At 30.6% G+C, this 20,190-nt stretch overlaps 1 protein-coding gene across 1 annotated transcript in view; it reads left to right on the top strand.

The window, feature by feature from the left end:
* Positions 1 to 1,747: 1,747 nt before the first annotated feature.
* Positions 1,748 to 20,190, top strand: part of LOC134710987 (uncharacterized) — a 43,397-nt gene continuing 24,954 nt past the window's right edge. Inside the window, exon 1 of the mRNA XM_063571411.1 lies at positions 1,748 to 1,859. The gene's annotated coding sequence lies outside the window, so the exon portion shown is untranslated. The remainder of the gene's footprint in view (positions 1,860 to 20,190) is intronic.

The raw sequence follows: 20,190 nt of genomic DNA, 5'->3' as shown, positions 1-20,190 counted from the left end.
GTCGTCATAGGTAAAATAGCGATAAATAGATTATCATTGGTCATCTCAACTCGATTGTTTTTCTCACTTTCGCTGTACCAGCTCAAGCGAGAAAATCAATCTCGTTGAGACGATCAACGATAATCTATAAATATTGGGTGTTTAAAAACACCATTTTTTTCAATTAGTCGTTTGTAGTGGGATCCCAATTGTTTATCATGTAAAATTACAAAATATTTAGCTTTGCTGCTTCGGTAAAAAAAGGATTTTTTTTAAAATTAGCTAATCAAAATCAATATTTGACTCTGCAGGTCATTTTTTTCGTCGACTTACAGTCAGATACATATCGTTAATAGATGGACTTTTAAATGACAAACCTGACTAGTTTGGGTAATTTCGCATGTGATTAAGTGAAGATGAAGAAAATATGAAATATTTGACAGATTAATTCTTACGACAACTTGGACGATCGCGAAATACACGAATAAGTGAGCCTTTCAGAATAGGAGAGCAAATAATATCCCTAATCTACTAAAGAATATTTTGAAAACATGTTGGGCAGGTTCTGCTTACCTTTCCGGAGTACCTGAGATCACCTAGATTTTCGTTTGGTTCGTGTTACTAAGTCTTTAAATTCTATATGTTGTGTTTTGTGTACTTTTGTTTGTCTGTTTGCTTTTTTTACCCATAGAGTTGTCATTTTGATTGCGATCTATACGTTTGTATGTCCTTCTCTTTCCAACTCTTTTGATGTTACATGATTACTAAAGCTTGTATACACACTTACTAATATGCAATGAAATGTTATGTGATAATTTGTCTATAGTACTGGACAGGATAAAACTATTTCTTTCTTTATTTAGATTAAAGTTACAGTCTGTACAATTTTTTAAACAGTGCAAATCTAACAGTGACCAATAGGTGTAAATCAATGGTGGTTTGACAAACTATTACTTGAAGCGGCACATGCACCTCTGATCTTATGTGCTATCGCTACATTGAAAACCCATTAATGGCCTTCTGCTGATGTCTGCTCTATGGTTGGGTTGTTATCGCTTCGGCACAGTCCTATTTTCCTTTCTCAATTTTCCTTTCTTTAAAATTACAGTGTTTTATTGACAATTATATATTTTGATGATATATTAACGTAATACGACAGGAAATTTTTCATTTACATTAATTTGGACTCCACAAAACAAATTTTTTTTTTAATCAACAAAACAAAATTCCCAGAACGCGAATCATTACATTTCATGAGAACAAATATTTATTGAAAAAAAAACCTAATAACAGTACATTGTTATTAATTATTTCACTTTATTAAGCGACACTTTGATGAAAAAAAACAGGCTTTCAAAAAACCCAGAAAAGTGAAATTAAAATAGTAGATCTATTATCTTTTTTTCAAATACTTTATTCCTGTTCAGGTGTGTGTTTTCTTTCAAGAACAACATTAGGTATGATATATAATTGAATACCTTTAACTTCCAATTCTGAATATTATGATAACGCCAGTACTGTAATAGACAAGCTAGTATATTATTGTAATATCTTTCAAACGTTATCATAATTTGATTCGATTTGTTTTATAAATAAGTGCTTCACTCATTAAATTCATTAAAACTGAGAATGTTTACAGGTAATTTCCAATTTAGTTCATGTTTTATTTGATGTTCAATGTGATCGTGCCTAGCTTCCATTATTGCAAGATTTATTTAGAACAAACTTCTAGTAAACGTAAACCAAACATATGTCTATTAATCTGTAACCATGGTTATCTATATTGACAATTTTACGAAAAGTTCTATCATCATCTATCCGTCTACTAATTAACAATTGTTGAAGTATTTATGGACTACCCGACAATCAGATAGAGACAGGTATGTCATTCCTTCCATTTTGTAAAGCCATTTTTATTTATCAAAACGCTAATTTCTCAATTATTCACATACCATAAATGGCTATTATTTATAATTTTGGGAAAAATAAAACATACAGTAGGCAGTAATGTATGTTACAAAATTAAAATACGTTATATTTTTAATAACATAAACATGAAATGAATGCACAAAAATAAAAATTCATATTATCACATGAATAGGTTTAAAAATATTTCAATTTAAATACTAGTGTTTTTTGTGAGGTTTCAATAATCTTGATTGATGTTTCAAACTGTGATGAGCTAAATTTTGAAAATATAAAATCGTTTGTTGTGTGCATTCACAACCATGCATGATATGCATTTCATTTAAGAAAAAAAATATAGCAATTGTAGCAGATATTTAAGATTAAACCAAACCTTTTGAATAGTATTTACCACACAGGGATTATAAGTTTAAACACATTTTATTGTCCAAAACAGTAACAACATCAGATACAAGTTTTGCAACTCAGAACGTCTTCTCCATTACCTACAAATAGCAAACAACTTAACAAAATACAATTCATATGAATATCATCATATACTTTATTAAATATTTGACATGAAATGAACATAAATGTAAACGACACGGATCATCTATTTCTAAAATTCGAGGTCACCGTAACTGTTTCTGATAAATAAAACCAAATAGGATATTTAAATCTTAGAATAATAAGTCTAAAACGTTCTTATTTTGAAGCAATTATATAATGGTTTGTCATCTAATGATTCTATGTATAAATAAAATGAATGATCTACGTTGACACGTTGCTTTGGGTTTCAATAGTTAATATTTGCATGATGCAGATCCATGTTGAGCGCACAGCATTAATTTCTAAATTTGTGTTCACAACATTTAAATCTATCGTCAAATGTGTCAAATAAAAGATGCGATTTATTTTAAAATAGTTTTGTTTAAATTTCAAATAAATTAAATTCAGAATGAAAATGAGGAATGTGTCAAAGAGACAACAACCCAACCAAAGAGTTCAGTGAAAATAGACAACATACCAAACTCCAAACATTAATTGAACTGAAATTATAAAACAGAGGACTAACAAAGGTCAGATGAAACATACATACAGAAAGATGATTTCTAATGTTTATATCGAGAGAATTCAACGTTTTAAAATTTGATAGAATAAAGGATTCTTGATAAAGGGACAATCTGCCGGGAATAGTACAGAGTACAAGCAGTTCAGATGTTTCTTCCATGAAATGCGAACATTTTAAAATACTTGTCTTCCTATAGATTGCCCTGTAGGATGTATTCAAATTGGGGGTAAAAATGACGATCAAGTTCATTATTGCGATTATAGAGTAGAGTACTATTTTTTTTATCTTATAAATATATGTGTTAAACGGTTTTCCGTGGGTTTCCGTATATTTGTTTTCCGGATTTTGTTGAACAATTGATACCTGCATGATCAGAATTTCCGACAGAGTTTCAGAGTGAAAATATTCGAAACACGCAGGATTGCCTTATCCGAATATCCGGCATAACCTTCGATCTTCGATATTTTTCTATTTATGAGTTGACTATCCCTCATGTATTCTTTCGTCCCTCTCCAAATTTAGTTTTTAATGATATAACAATTCAATGTTGACTCGGCCTTCCTACTATTTGAAAATAATGTCACCGATGAGTCTTCTAAACACGAAACGCGCGTATGGTGAAACAAGTTATAGGGACATTCCGTTTTGAATTTTCCTCGGAGTTCAGTCTATTACTGATGTTACCTTTGATGAGATTATTTATAAGCCAACCGAACAAATGATGAATAAGGCGGAATTTTCATTGACATAGAAAGAAGCTACAAAGTATCAACTTAGATGGTATAAGGCACCACAGCATTTGTAACATTATTTTGCCTTTTCTTTTTTCCTTGAGAAACATAGTGTTTATTGGACGTATTTCTGTTGTGCTTTTTAACTTTTATTTTGGGAGTTGTTCATTTTGCTGACAACGGAGGGAGAGTTTTTGTATAACTAACTTAGTCGTGCAATAAATAAGGATTTCAAACATACAAAGAATTAGTAGTTAAGTGTCATTTTAAGGACCAATGTATCCACTTCTCAACTTAATGTGATGTCATCGCCTCAGGTTTTTGTTATTATACATATTTGCTGTTGTTTGTATTTTTCTTTCTTTTGGTAGTGGCATTGTCAGTTTATTTTGGACTTATGAGTCTGAATGTTCCTGTGGTATCGGTTGCCTCTCTCTTATATAATAGTTTATCGTTAAGATATAACTTGCAATTAGCAATTATAAGAGAACAGGTATTACTTACTTTGACTCGAACGTTCGTGATAATGAACCTAGAGCTGGCGTAACATATCCTTCGATGTGCCCTTTTCATAGAAATTATAGTGACAACTTTTAGATGCATGTGTTTGGCATTTTTTTTTTTGGAACTGTAAGATGAATTTAGTTCATAGACTAAGGCCTAGTTTTTGAAAATGACACGGCCTATAATATGTCCAAACACATACTCTATGGATCGCGAAGAACTATCCTTTGATTGATACTTTCTGAACTGTAAATTAAAGTGATCTTAGGTTATTATAACCAGCTTAGTTTGAAATTATATTTTATGTCCTATATGAAAGCATTCTTTCATTTTCTAGATTAAAAGAAATCATATAATTAACTTTAATGTTACGACTATAATTAATATTTTTACGATAAGAAAACACAAATTAGAGAAAATAAGTTTGAGAAATAAAACATTATTCCTCATCAATTAGTTGTGTAAATGAAATATTTGTACTAAGATATTAATGATATAATACTATAAAATTTGTAATACTTGAAGTTCTTTTATAATCTGTATATTTTAATCAACTTTAAAAAGGTTTATCTTAAAAGGTATCGATGTTCTCAAGATTTATGATAATCATTTAAACATCGTATGTACATCGTACAGATGCATATAATAATGCTGAATAATTAATTCTCCCAAATCCCAAATCATAATTTCTAATGCCCGCGTCACACTGTCCCGATTTAATGTACGATGGACACCCGAATGCGAAAATTGTAAGTTCGTACGAAGTTGGTCCCGATCTCGTTAAAATACCAAAAAGTGACCGAAGCAAGTAAGATGAATAACGAAGTCTATACGATGGAGCTGAAATTATATACGATAGCAAAAGATAGACATACGAAGGTTAACCGAAGACGGGTATTTAAGCTTCATATCTCAGCCGAAGCCTACACGATGGATCACGAAGGCTACACGATGGATTACGAAGGCTACACGATGGATTACGATGATGGCGCGATGGCCATACGATGTCTAAAAGACGTCGTGTACAGCTTACGATGCATTTAAATTATATGCCGACCGCATCACGCGTTTTAAATTGTTTGATCAATATTGAATATATATTATATTGTACATTTCATTTTTGGTTTAATCATAAGACGGAAGACCGTGGGCTTGAAGGGTAAAACTTGACTCTGAGTCTCTGCATATAATGTCACCAAAATCAATGAAAGAGGATGCCACGCTCGGCATTGCCTTGTTTGAACTGTATAATGTGTGCACTAGTCTGAATAATCTTCCATAATTATGCCCATGTTTACTGATCTATCTTAAAGGTAAGGTAATGGTTTCGTTGATCCTGTTCCAGAAGAATATCATAATGATATAGACAGAAGGAAGGATGTTGGGAAAGCAATAAATGCGGCAAAATTTGATTTATAGAAAACAAAATGGTTATGGAGTAAATATTCGTGTGACAACAACTCAGACGATACATAAAAAATCAGAATAATGAAGAAAAAGTTTCCCTATATACGTGTACATGCAGTGTTGGTGTGCGAGACGCGTTTATGATTTTCATTATGTTACTTGATATGAAAAATTGACAAAAAATGATATTTTACTTGATAAAGTAAATCCTGAGCCTGTAATAGCTGCTCTCCTTGTTCCATTAGAATTGATATAAACAACGATGTCGCCTTTCTTGTTCTCATAGAATCATATGATATGAGCTCCATGTTTTGTGAACGTCTTTCTTAACTGTCCTATTAGACTAACCAGTGCATATCGCGCATGGCACTTGAAACGTATTTTAGCGCGAAAATTACTGTAAGATTTATGAGATAATACATATTTTTCTATTTTTTAAATATGAAGATGTGGTATTATTTCCATCGATACAAATATTATCAGTGACCAAATCAATGTAGTTTTAAATTACAATAGTCGTCCGTTATGATAGTTGATGCTGTAAAAATGGAAACAACACGTAATAAATTGCATGCATCCAAACCATTTTTCTCGGTTGGCCTTTATCAGGAAAGACCAAAGCCGACATGTTAAAGCCAAGGATGTATAGGAAATGAAACATCTATGAGGTGTCATGTATACTTTTTATTTGTCTGTTTGTCTTTTTCTTTTTTAGCCATGGCGATGTCAGTTTATTTTCGATCTATGAGTTTAACTGTGTTTTTGGTATCTTTCGCCCCTCCTTTAGATATGTTTGAATTTATTAATAGCAAAAGCAATTAAAGAACCGCACAAAAGAGTTTACAGAGATGTAATTACAGTGTTAAACGCCTGTTATCTTTGATAAATCAATAAGAATACATGGCTTAACAGACCATGAGAGCTTTTACAATCACTTAGCATCCGTAGTCGTCGTAATCTACTCCTACGAAACACCTAATCGAGAAGATACCAAACTTAACCTAACTTAAAAATATTTCTTATGGTATCTAGTTGAAAGAATTCTATCCGGAGATTTGATTGATCACAAACGGAGGAGATAGAAATTGGTCCGTTTTAAGGATTTATTGACTTGGAAGATAAGTTCATTTCTTGTTTAATTTGCAGAAGCTATAATAGATAAAGAGAAATTGTAAATAATTATTCAACATGACCGAGATTGACTACTAATAGACAACCTTGAGCTCGAAAGATGATTTTCTTTTCTATTTTAGTAATTTTTGCACAAACAATTATAGTTAAAGCAAAATTGTTCTCCAAAATGAGATCTACAAACCAGTCGTCACGGTCGAAAAATAAAAAAAAAAAGTACATTAACTTTAGAGAAGCTTGAAATGGTAAAATAGGCAAGCAAAATAAGATCTGCGTGGCCAAATAATCACACTATTTATAAGATTTTTTGCCATTAAGGGGTATACCTGGTATATGGGAGACAACTCTTACACAGGTATTGAAATTCATAACTTTATTGCGTTTTTAACATAACAGTAAATAAAACAGTGTTTACATTTGGCTGTAAGAATGATGCAGACAGATCTAGTAAGCTGTACATGTTTGACACCAACAAACATTAAACTAAAGAACGTTTTTTTTAATGAAGTGGATGAAAAGGTAGAAAATTACAATTCATACATGAAATGCTTAAAAATCACAAATAAACTGAGTCTAAGGAGTTCAGCCTTCTGGAGCAACTATACTGACTAAAGGACCTTGTGGTATCATTTAGAACAAAAGTTGGAAGTTCTGGGAAATTCGGTTTGAACATATGAATTAAATAATGAAGTTGTACAGTTTAAGTCTTGATACAGAGTTTGCACTTTTATACTGTTTGTGTTTTTTTTTTTTTCCCCCAATATATAAGGCACTATTCTAGAAGATACGATCTGAACATCAATCCTAGTAGAAACATATGCTAATAGATTATCTACATTAATACAAAGATAGTACTTAGATAGTGACAGACTGTCAAAACAATGAATTCAAAAAAATGTCTGCTATCATTGATGACAGGGGGATTTTGTAGTCTGGGGAGAGAAACCAATAAATAGTTGTAATAAAAAAATTATGTCAACTCGTCCTAAGGATACTCGTCCCATACTTAATTTTCCTGTTTGTCCTTATAAAACTAATCAAAATTATAATTAGGACTGTACTCATTTGACTATTACACATTTAAAGAATGCAAAGACAGTCTGTATGAGGTTTTGTAAGGCGGACATGTATTTTGTCCCAAAATTTTCCTTTCTTCGCGTGCCTTGTTCAAACAATTTTTTGCAGGAATTAAACGACAAACTTTTTTTCTGGCCAAATTTGAAAAAAAAATGTGTTATCTGATCTGGCCACACTTTTCGTCGTATCAATTAATAAAAACTGGGGTTTTTTTTCATTCAGGCTATTTGTAATATCATGATGTTTCAGATTTACTTTTAAATATGTTTCTTTTGTTATTATTATATATGCAATTTAACAGTAATTCAAATGACAAAATGTGCAGAAACACTCAATGATTTTACCTACTAGTGGTTTCGACCGTTTTTTGGGGTACCCTAAAACTGCTCATATTCAATATACCGGCAACATAAAAATAAACGGTGAATTTCCTTAAGACTTTTGTAAATGATGCATGGACCCAACCTTTTCAATAATGTAAATTTAAGAAAAATTAAACGGGAGGAAATTTTGATGTTACCGAGGCCTGTCCCTTTAAATGGTGATGTTTTTGTTTCATGTTTTTTAATCTCAAATACTCAAACAGATAGGTATAACTGTAAGCTCTAAACTGATCATCATAACTAAAACCACAAATATGACACTAAAACAAATCAAACGAATATAACTGATTGCAATAAGGGACAAAATGATATAAAAAATGGCATATTTTACCAAGTGAGCGTTTCAGGCTCTTGTGAACCTTTAGCTTTGCAATTAACAACATTATGAATATGTTTATTTAAGGATCGATAAAATAAACATGGATCGTGCCAAAGTTTGTAATCATTATAAACAAGATAGCTGTAAAAAACAAATCAGGAAGTAGTTGAATTGTCAATATTTTCAATTAAATCATATTGTTTTTTCGTTGGTATTTTATAATATTCTTTGATGTTGGTAATTCAAACGTTCATTTTTGTTTATCAAGCACACACAATATCTGCTGGTATGGAATATTTATAATGTTGCATTCAACATTATTAGGCCATTCCTTTATTATTTTGATTTTTTTTTGTATCAGACCAATCGATTAAAAACATTTACTAAAAATGACAAGTAAGTCGAAATTTAATTGTTCCTCTACGACACAGGAATGTCTGTGGCTTTGAATCTAACTGAGATAATTATTGGGTTCTCTCGAAATATTCATGAAACTGAAAACATAGGGCTTTGGTCCTAAACATTGGTACTGAACCTTTTATGTCTGTTTGGGTTGTCACCCAATTTTTTTCAACTTAGAGGAGAGGTTTAAAAAGCTATAAAACTAGCTTTCACCAACTTTTTTCTACAGAAAATGCCTGTACCATGTCAGTTTTATTTTATCGGTTTTCGTGGATGCTCCTTTTTTTAATTTACTTTGGAGTTAAGTATTTTTGTTATACTTTTTTCCTAATTGAATTCCCGCAACATTACAAGTTGAATCTTCTTTCTTGAAAAATATCCAGGTAAATCCCTTGTTTAATGGGTGTCTTCTTTTTAAAAGTGCAAAAACAAATCCTTGGTTTTCTTTAGTTGGAAAAATAGTGTTGATGCTTCTCAGTGACCAGAATACAGTTATTTTGCAATCAATGTTTTGTATGATATTGGTTTAAACTAAAAGTTTGGCAAATCACTAGGAGAGTAAAATTTTAATCTTAATATTCCTAGAATTACAGTTTTCTTTCTATGAACTTTGTTATATACCGTAACGTATTAAATATACGTACATAATAGTCAGGATTTCTTTGTTGTTGTAAATAACAGATAATAATATATAAGATTCTTAATATTTGAATACAATTTTATTTTTTTTACAGTATAATGAAATTTCATACGATTTAGATTTGCAATATTATTTAAAGATTTAAATCAACCATTTGAATACCTCTTATTATTAGTTGTTCATTGAAAATATTTAAAGTTAAGCTTAAGAGCTTGATTAATCGATAATGAAATATCTGTAGTTTTGAAGAGACGTTCCAGCAATAGAGCTGCGTCGGAAATAAATTGACCTTATGCAAATGAATATCAATACATTCATAAACATTTTGTTGGGTTGAGAGAAAGAAAAATGCTATGCACAATCAGTATATTTTTATTGCTTAAGTAATGGAAACAATGGATAAGCCTCGGATCGAAAAAAAGATACCACTCATCTTCACAATATTTTTAAACAAGTCAACTTTTATTTGTTGCAGCTACATACTATTAATGTTTAATTATTCAAAACACTATATTTTCATAACTCAGGCATAAATAGCAAGAGTCGTAATAAACCCTATTTTTCGGGAATTTATTTTCAATGCTCATCATCATCGTATTTAAGTTGACCTAAAAACATGTTCTAGCCCGTTAATGTGTTATATGTATGCTCAACACGCGTCTGACGTACCAAAGTATAAGCTGATGATCTGATGAGTGTTTTAACTGTTGGTTGTGTACAGACATATTTTAGTATATGCATCACCTTTTATAAAAGTTCTTCGTTAGAAATTTCCAATTAGGCCTTCAACACGGAGCATTTGTCGTTAGGTCACAGACGATAGTTGGTTGGCACATTCCAATATATAATGCATCACATAATCTTATAAATATATCAGCAATAATTTAAACCAATGAACATAGTGTTCCTGGTATACTGCAACTGGTATATATTTATTTTCTTCAAATTTACATATACAAGGTATACTTAAGGTTGATGCAAAGGTTTTGCAATAAGTTCCTATTAGAATTTTTCAAAAAGTTTAGATTGTCGGGTGATAAAGACATGAGAAAATTTGTCGCGTGTTTTTTTTCAATTTATGATTAGTGTGCAGAAAGTGTGTTCATTGCTTTTGGATTTTAATAACCACAATTGAATCTTTTCTGAATATTTGATCAAAAATCGTTTGTGGAAAGTGCAACATGAAAGTTTCTGTTTGAACCAATTAATGACTAGAGACAGCAATACAAAGAGTATTTATTACTTCCATATATGTAAATTGAATACATTGGCCATCACAGATATATCTTAAGTGATCTGTAAAAGTCATTATCCTCATGCACAGCTTGCATAAATTATATTACAATAGAGTATCTGTTTCGGTACATGCACAAAAGTTTATTGTTTATTTTAGTTAAGTAACTTTTGCATATGTTCTTGCTGTGTTAACCACCCGATTGGTGGTCTTGTACCGCGTTTTGCTCTTCAGTCGGGTTGTTGTCTCTAGAGGTTTTCTCAGGTGCTCCGGAAGTATGGGCAGATCCTGCTCCACATGTGACACCCGTCGTGTTGCTCACGTTATAACTAATCCAGTAATTGTAGTCTTATTCGGTAGGTCACATTCATGAAAGGGAAGAGGATTGTAGTTACAACGGTAAAAACATATCCGGTATCATCTGTGAAACGGTTATTCCATAATGATCAACCAACTCGTGATGGCGTCCGTAAAATTTACGAAGGGATGATTTCAACTTCACCATTTGGAATTCTTGGTTTAATAGCTTCCTTGAGAGTAGCAACCGACTATCAAGAAAATCATGATAGGAAATAAAAGCACGGTAATATCGAATCAATTGGGAGATATATTCCCCATATGCATGGCTGTTGGAATGTTTCTACTTAGAAATGGAAAGTTGACAATTAGAAAGCTTAAATCATCTCTTTTGTCGTAAAGTTTTGTATCCAACCCACCGTCATTGTCGATTTTAAGATGTAAGTCGAGATATGAGGCCGACTTAAATGTATCTGTAGTATCCTTTATCGTTCGTTTTATTTTTAACGTAGTGAATAAAGAATATGCAACTGCATCGAGCATACAGATATACAATGTAATAAGATATAATACGTGAATACTCAAAAATATTAAAGGAGGAATGCAAATTTAATAATGCCAACTTGTTTTATCTAAATCGGAACGGTAAGATGTGACAATATAGATGCAAACTTGATTTATTTTGATCATTTTTATTCATGGCTGGTATTTATATAAAAATAAGAATGTTATTGTGTGTACTCAAATTGCATAAAAACGATATAAAAACAATATTGTATATTTAACATGTTTTTTTTAAACAAAATTACTAAGTTTTCGTCAGTAAGTTTGTATGTTAATACGTATAGAATCATAAAATTGTCTAATGTATCATGTATCTTATGATGTAATCATGTTCAGAAGAGGGTACTATCACTAATGGGTGTTTAACAATCGTGGGTACCCATGAGAGAAAAGTGATCATAAAATTATATAGTTTTATAATAATATGGGTTGATATTTCTAATGCGATGTATTGGGTGTTTTAATGCTAACGGTTGAATAGCGAGACGGTTAATCTTATATTTCACACTTTCACACTTTTGGATATTTACATGATTTCATCTATTAATAACATAATGTTTCCGCCTAGATTCATGATTAATACTGTGAATACATACATGGAACGGTTTAAATTGTACGAAACGAACGTGACATTTTGTAATAGCAAAAATCTGATTGGTTTAAAACCTATCGTAAATTCAGAAATTATTGCGTTTTTTTTTATTATTACGAGTTGGTCATTTTTAGACTTAAATGCGATTTTAATTTTTCGATTTTTTGTAAAAATCCTGTTTTAATTATATAAAATATATCAAAATGCGAGTTTTAATTATTACGTTTACAGCTCTGTCGCATTTATCGCAATATGTTTTGAATTTACAGCTACTTGTTACATTGTTTCGTCCTTTAAATGACTGAATGAAAAATGTGAATTTCTTTTGAAAGTGAGTTATACTGTAGAGTATTATGCTGCAGCAAAAATGTAATAATGTAATACCCTAAAATATAATGGTCGTGCTGGCACAGCTAGTTTGCTAAAGTCCGGTGGAATAAAACCATAGTCTAATGGTTGTGTTTATTTGTCGTTACCGGCTGAAACGTGGACTTCGTTTTCCTAATTTTTGGCTATTAAACATAATAATAACAGCTAGTACATTTTGAGAAATTCATGAACAACTGCAGTGTATTTTATATCAAAAACGTCATAAAATGTAAAAGATTTTTTTATTCGAAAAAGTTTGTTGAATGTTTATCAAAAGAATAATAAAGTAACGTCTGGAAAAGATACTAAATGAACAAGAATTGATCATAACTTCTTTTGGCTTGGATTGTAGAACTAATATTTCAATTTCTTTCTGTACACATCCTAATTTTTAATGAAAATTGGATTTGAGCGTCACTGATGAGTCTTTTGTAGACGAAACGCGCGTCTGACGTATATAAAGTTTAATCCTGGTATATATGATGAGTTTATTGTACGCTAGACGCGCGTTTCGTTTACAAAACAATACATTTTACGCTGGCGGTTTTTTCAATTATTTAAAAAATATATGACTTCTTCACACTCCCCTTCAAAAAAGGAAGATTATAAGTACGCAATGTGCGCAATTACTACTTCCGGTGTCCTAATCACACTTTTATTATACTGATTAGAAAAAATGTGTGGTTTCTGATTAATTGTGCTTGGAATAAAAGAGAAAATTGGTTACTCCATTTGTAGAAAATGCCACGATCATCCCATAGATTCGAAAAAATAAAATATGGTTTTCATATTAGTTTGCTTTTAACAAGGGAGATAATTTGCTACTGCCGGTTTACAAAATGTCATTTCCAGTTGATATGAGAGAGTTATCAACAATAATTCTGTTAATTTAATGTTATATTTTATTTGAACGTTACCATGAAATAAATGATATAACTTCAGGTTACACAAGTTTACTTCCGGTTTAGCTTTGTCAAAGTCATATGTCGTCTAACTAAATAAATATTGTATAGTTATTTCTAAATTGTTCAATTGTCTCCATTGTGATGACATTTTATAATGCATAATAAAAGGACTCAGAGATAAAATCTTGATAGAATAATTCATTGCAAAAATATGTAACTGGTTTGGTCCATTATCTTTCATAGAATGTTTGTTGCTTTTATTTTTACAAAAATACTAGCAATTAGAAGTTCTTTGGTCCCGCATATACGATATCCAGTTTTTTTTATAATGTACTTATTTTATTATCTTTGATTGCATTATGCGTAATGCCCATAGGTAAATACTATATACAATTTTGAAAGGAAACAATAAATAATGCAATAAATGATTTTGTTCGACATGGAAAAAGCCTAAAAATATTTTAACTGTAAACACGGCATGTTAGCAATGGAAATTATCTGCAAAGTGCATAGAAAAGTGTCATTAGTTATAAAATTTCACTTTAAAATCTCCGAATTTTGTTGTTGTCATTATTTAAAGGGCTAAGAATTGTTGTATTGAGCTTATTTGAAATTCAGTTTTGTGGAGACTGTAGATTAATGATAGAACACTATTGAATTATTGATTGATTAGGAATGTTAACTGTTTGGCATTAAATACTATGTTGCATGTCGATATGTATTCTTTTCTACTTTTGTTTATAAATTTTAAACGCAAAATTGCTAGACAATTATATTTAGAAAGACATTTCTGTACTTGCAATTATCACTTTGGAAATGGCAGTTGATCTTTGGAGCATTATATTGAAAACGTCGATAGTGCATTTTTCTGCATTTTGTTTTACTTTAACTAAAAGCTATAGCCAAACTGTATGATTTAATTAAAAAAAAAAGCATTACATCTGAATATTTATTATAAATTTAGGAAACGTAAATTCTATTCTTGTGGTTATCATATACTGTCACTGAGACATTCTACACAACAACTTTATATACTAAATTTAGTCCTGGTATCTATGATGAGTTTCTACATGTGGTAATTTTGGTGTTGCAAAATTTTGCACAAAATGTGTATATAGAGGTTTTGTTCAGTATATCCCTTTTTGTGCCATAAAAAAATAAACATTTTTGTTCGTGGAACATTCAAACTGGTTTTATAATTGTGTACTCCTCATCAACAAAAATTCAGGGCACGACTTTTACAATATCTATCCGCTCGACTTTCAAAATAGTGCGCACGACTTTCAAACTGTTCAGCTACATATTCAAACTGTTCAATATGTCTTAAAAACTTATACGCACGATTCTTAAGCCTATATACACGACATGCAAACTCTTAAACATTTTTTTCGATTTTACGGTATGTTAATAGAATTTGGCAGTTGTTATAAAATGGTTCGTTTGTATGTGTGATGTCATTTGTTTTTGTTGCACTTAGGTGTTCCTGGTGTTCCTTTGTTTTCCTCTGATAATTGTGTGTTTACCTCGGTTTTGATTAGTAACCCGGACTTGTTTTCGCTCAATCGATTTATGACTTTTGAACACCTGTATTCTTCTGTTGCCTTTATTCCTTCATTTTGTTCTGTTTTCAAAATGTCATGTATCCTTATATTATTGATGGATCATGCTACGACAAAGAAGATGATTTCACCTTCCCATACCTTTTTATAACTATGTACCAACATTACAGCAACGACTGCACGAGGAGTATATACCGGTATCTCCCAATTGATACGATTTTTCCGGGCTTGTATTTCCTATCATGATTCATTATAAGAGGGTTGCTGATCAAAAGTAAGTTATTAAACCAAGAGTTCCAAATGGTGAAGTTGAAATCATCCCTTCGTAAATTTAACGGACGCCATCACGAGTAGATTGACCGTTATGGAATAACCGCTTCACAGATGATATCGGATATGTTCCTTATGACGTAACTACAATCATTTCTAATAATAAAATTACAATAATTCGTTCGCGATAACTTTCATTTTCAGGACGTTTGTTATCAAAGTATTCTGGAACATATTTTATATTGCAAATTAAAGTTGACTTATGATAGGAAAATGTGGTATCTCGGAAGGTATATTTATATCTTTAATTCAAACTTACTAATTTTTTTTTCTAAAATACATTCATACTTTTGTCATGTTTTATTGTAATTAGTATTGTAAGAATGATCGTATTTAAGATAACAATATTAATGAAACTAGAAATACAAAGGACAGACTACAATCAAATACAAGATATTCGCTAGGAATAATTTAAACTGGAAAAACTCAAGTAAGGATACTATATTCCCGGGCTTGTATTTCCTATCACGATTTCATTGATGAGGGTTGCTGCTCACAATTAAACCAAGAGTTCAAGATGGTGAAGTTAATATCATTCAATCGTAAATCATATGGACGCCCTCGCGAGTTGGTTGACCGTTATTAATTATTAATTTCACAGATAATATTGGATATGTTCCTTATGTCGTATGTACAATCCCGTTCCCTTTTCACGAATGTGACTACTGAATTGGACTATTTACCTGGTTTGTAACAACATGAGTAACAAGTCACATTTTTACCCTCCCGGAGCACTTGAGATCACACAAAATTCTTATCTTGTGTACTTTTATTTATCTGTATGTCTTTTTTTAAGCTTGGCATTTTCAGTATATTTTCAATCTATGAGTTAGACTGTCTCTCTGATATCTTTTGCCCGTCTTTTGTACACCATACATGATAATTTATGGAATACATTTCAAGTATTTGACTTAGAAAACGTTTTCTTTATTCGTTTTAAATATTAAAAAGTCTACTTAAATAATGAAAAGGCACAGTCGACACAACAAATGACAGAGGAAATAACTCAGATAAGACAATTTATAAATGGAAACATTTTTTATTCTTCTTTTTTTTTGGTAAACAATAGATTGGTCTATTGTTCAAAAAAGAGGGACGAAAGATACCAAAGGGACTGTCAAACGCATTAATCGAAAACAAACTGACAACGCGATGGCTACAAATGAAAAAGACAAACAGACACACAATAGTACACATGACACAACATAGAAAACTAAAGAATAAACAACACGAACCCCACCAAATACTAGGTGTAATCTCAGGTAATTTGATTCGTCGATGTGGGGTTTAAAACAAATTTCAATTACACACCAAAATGTATATGTTTTTAATTATTTTGATGATAAGATTAAGGTAGAAATCAAGAATATGATAGTAAATGATTGGCAAAAAATGAAAACAACACTATAAAAATGATTGACCTTGATTAAAAAAGCTTAAAGCCAATGATGTATAAGAACCTAAAACGTTGTAAAGCTATATGACAATAAAGGACTATAGATAATTGCTTCAGCAATCGAATTTAAACTTTCCCGGGAAAGGTAAATGTTCGCCTTATCAATTGGATCTTCTCAAACCACACTGAAATAATTTGATAATGTAAGACAAATAGTTAGAGTTGCACCTTTTGAATTTGTTTTAACAATTAATTTGTTTGATTTTTTATTTTCTTTTGGACTCAAGACTAGGAGCTGTCTTACTGAAGAAACCGATGGAATTATAAATGCAAGAACGATATTTCGATAACATTTTTTAATTATGCAAATAAACTCATCATAGATACCAAGATGGACATTTTATATTTGCGTAGACGCGTGTTTCGTCTTCTAAAGAATCATAAGTTTCGTTCAAAGAAAAAAGGTTAAAAAAGGTCAATTAAATACAAACTGAAGAGCATTAGGGATCATGCATTCCTTAAATCTTTGCCAAATACAGCTAAGGAAATAGCACGTATCATTTTATCATGTATGGCTCCTGTTGCACTTCAGTGTGTCTTAATTCTTAAAAAAATCACTTTTTTGTCTTGAAGGCTATATTCATTTAAACGTTTAAGACCAGGAAAAAAAATACCTTTCTATTACTTTACAAAACACTTGTCATACTTTATACAAGTATACCCATAAGAGGTGCAAAGCATTCTTTCAACATTTATTGCTTACAAATGTTTCGATCTTTAAAACGAGTCCTATTTTATGACATTGTACCGTCACGATCGTATGATATACGCATGTCTTAATAGATTCAATGCAAAAACATGAACTGCTAAAACATATGGTTTATTGAATTTCATAATAATTACTCGGGTATGCAAAATTTAATTTCATATACCTTATCCCCTAGAACGCATCCCATCTGCAAATTAAATTCATCCAAGATTAGACAGGTAAGGATATTTTCCCGTTAATATTCTTATTTATCAGTTATTAACAAAGAATAATGTCACCTTGTCTACATCTTTCTAAAATCTACTAAATTGATAACTAATAAGCTGATAATTTAGGATACTGAGATATTGCATGCAAAGTAAGTCTACTTGTTATTTTACATAATACGAAATCATACATATTTAGCAATTCAGACTTTTCTTCCAGGAAATTTAGTGAACTTTTTTTTTTTAATAAACAGTTTGAAATAAATTTCGACCTACTTTTTATTTTATGGACCTTAATTTCTAAAGTATCCTAAAACATATTTAAGGACTGTCCTAAGACTATTCTTTGATAATTTCTTTAACTGTAAATCAGTCTGAAGATACTCTTATACTTTATGTTGTATAGGGACTGTCCTAAGTTTTATTTGATATTTCTATTTTAACGATTTTTTTTACTACATTGAAGAAAAATGTTCAATATATTTTGATGATAAGAATTTCAATGACAATGCTTCAATTTCAAATACAAAGAAAATGTCAGAATAAATACAAGATAGTAGACATGACTATGTTTTACTGGGAAAATTTTGCAGCTGGGTGAAAATGTCGCACAGCACAAATACACGATTGCGAGAAATTATGTTGAAAGATATATCCAGGTTCTCTCTCTCTCTCTCTCTCTCTCTCTCTCAGATGCCTGATACAGGATAGTTTACTGACTTCATTTAACAGACGACAATTCAGGTTTTGGGAAAATGCATTCATTTTTAGTAGTATAAAATTCTATTGAAATAATGAAATAGAAAAGTCGACAAAATTAATAATTTAGTAATTGAAATTCAAGGTTTACTATATTTCAAGGATATGCAATTATAATAGAAAATTCTTATTATATCTGTAGCCTTCAGAAGTATCAATATCAACTTATCGATCATTCATTTCAATGGTTAGGAAGTTAATCGAATGTTTTAGTCTTTCAATGTTAACACAGTATCGTGTTTGTTTTCAAAACAAAAGGCTGGTCTGATATTAATTTGATTCATAGAAGCCATGTTAGGTTTAGGAAAAATTTTAATTAATCGCCAAAATATATTTGCTTTCCTTTTTTATAAACAATAAAGTTTGAAGTCATGAATACGCAATGGAATAAAAATGAAAATAATATAAACATTTATAGCCACGTTTATCTAAGTTCAACTTCCTGATGAACTGTATCAGAATACACAATTTGTTGCCATATTTTACGAATCATGTGATGATTTAATCGATACTGGCGATTTTGAGCGGAATTAACTATTATTGAATTGTAAGGAGTTTTTTTTGTATAGATTCAACCAAACGATAGCATTTGACCTTCATATTTTGCAGGAAGCGAGGAACCGCTTTAAGTTAAAAGTGTAAGCGTCCCTTGCTTTTCCTTTATATAATTTGTTCCGATCTTCGAATTAAAGACATATATAGGTTTTAAACGTTTTGAGTGTGAAAGTTATATTTAAAACGGAAAACTGTATACTGATATGAAAACGGTTTTCTACACCTGAAAACATTTATCTACATCTGAACTGTAGCTAAAATGACTGAACATGTCGATTTCAAAGTAGATAGATCGTAAAATAGTTATGAAAAATAATAATTATAATTGTATGTCACAAAATTTTAATTAGAATGTTACATATTTTTATCAATTGTTATTTTAACAATAATTATATATAATAATAATTACATTTTCGAATGAAATAATCGGTTCTTTATCGCCTTAACGTTTGTAGGAACCACATACTCGATTTCCTGTAACAAACAGAGCTTATCATTCTGTAATCTTGGTTTGTCTTCATATTAATCGGGAATGTATGACATATTCAAATGATTCATCCTTCATCCAATAAAATATCATCCTTCGTATTAATTGGAACACAAACAGTAAATAATTTAAAATTAAATCATTTTGGTAGTTGAATGTACTGAGCAATGATTGCAATAGACATGTTCAGTTGTGTAATGTGTTGCAATCTGAATATTTTAAGAAAAGGTTATTTTTGTGACGCAAGAATGATTTATTTGAAATACACTCAACATATAAGTGATTGGATGTTAAAGTATCATTTAACGAACTAACGCGTATCCATTGTATCTCAAAATTAACAGTTCCTTTCTTAATTATCTATTTTATAGTTAACTCAAATACCCACTTAAATTTTTCTGAAAAAATCACTAACAACAATCCTTTTTGAATCCTTTTTATTTTATGGTTAAGCTATGATATATAAGGTGGTTTTATCAAAGAAGTCTAAGGTATACAGTCTTTGTTTAAATCATTTTATAAAGTATCTGTTATGAGGATGTGATGACCTTGAGTTAATATCTGTGATCAACCACGAACATGAAACAAGTATAAACACAGTATAATTGATGATGTACC

This window comes from Mytilus trossulus, chromosome 3, assembly GCF_036588685.1.
Source record: "Mytilus trossulus isolate FHL-02 chromosome 3, PNRI_Mtr1.1.1.hap1, whole genome shotgun sequence".
Classification (NCBI taxonomy): domain Eukaryota; kingdom Metazoa; phylum Mollusca; class Bivalvia; order Mytilida; family Mytilidae; genus Mytilus; species Mytilus trossulus.
This window is presented reverse-complemented; position numbering and strand designations above follow the sequence as displayed.